The sequence below is a fragment of the Kogia breviceps genome, chromosome X (assembly GCF_026419965.1).
Source record: "Kogia breviceps isolate mKogBre1 chromosome X, mKogBre1 haplotype 1, whole genome shotgun sequence".
Taxonomy (NCBI): domain Eukaryota; kingdom Metazoa; phylum Chordata; class Mammalia; order Artiodactyla; family Physeteridae; genus Kogia; species Kogia breviceps.
In genome coordinates this window covers 125,934,889-125,936,148 of record NC_081330.1, presented here as the reverse complement: position 1 = coordinate 125,936,148, position 1,260 = coordinate 125,934,889, and positions in this window count along the sequence as shown.

The window sequence follows — 1,260 nt, the reverse complement described above, 5'->3', positions numbered from 1 at the left end:
AAAAAATCTGTATTTGGTAGGAGAAAGTTACGTTCAGGCAGAGAAGCAAAGAAAGAAACAGGAAGAACAAAGTATCAACAACAATCGGACCTCCGTACCACTAATAAGAGTTCCCTTTGGAAAATACTTGCCATCAGAAGGCACAAGCGTATTTCAGTTGTAATGAAGTTAAGGAAAAGCACTTCACCATTATGATGTTTGTGTATGAGTATATATATATATATATATATACATATATACACACTCACGTGTATGATTCTTCATTTAGTCATGAGACGATAGTATCCTGAATATTATTGCGTCTTCCCCTGTTGGTTCTGAGTACGGTGAATTATTATACTTTTCCTTTTGAGTCATCTTCTAAATGGTTAGTCCATACTTTGACAGAGTGAAAGATGATTAATTCTTCAGGAGAAATTTGGGAACTTTCTATCATATAGTGAGGGTTCAATAAATACCGACTAGACAATTTCTGCTGTGATTTTGTCTGCTCTGTGGTACACATTTTAATGCATTCTTGTGTACCTTGTATTCTGTCACTTGTAATTTATGTCCTCTTGGAAAGGTAGATCTTCAGTTTAAATATATTATTAGCATCCCTTGAAAACATCTGTTTTGTAAGCATCCCATCAATTCTGTTTCCACGACATGGTGATGACCAAATTGAAAGATGTTAGAAGAGGTAAAGAAAAAGAGGAATGAGGACGTTATAGCTTTCTAAAACTCTGGCTGGTGTTAACTGAAAATGATGGCACTTTTATTCCCCTTGTCATTTTGATGTATCTCCGAATTTTTGTAAACGGATTTTCTTTTAAGCTTCAGCGATTACAAGCTATGCAATATTCCACCTCAGTGCTGTAATTGATTAGCCAAATCTTCCGTTTTAACAGTGCGGTGGCCAGGGTGAAAAATAACAGATGATAGTTCCAGCCTTCTAAATTGAACTTCAGTCTGTTGCATTTCAGCCTAGGACAAAAGAGTTTCCCTAGAGGGTCTAAGTTTCTCTTTGACCTCAGTGTTTTCAAGTGTGATGCATACTTAATTTTGCAGAAACTCTTCATTTCAGTCTATAAAGATGTGCTACTTGGGTTTTGCTATAAACTAAAGTTAGTTCCTACACTCAGATAGCTGGGAGGAAGACCACAGCAAAGCCTCTTTTAGACGGTAAGTTCTCTCAGGGTCAATACATGGATCTGAAAGAAAATACTTTTCTCAGATAACAGAAAAACTCGTCATTTTCTCAATCCAGTCCTTTACGTA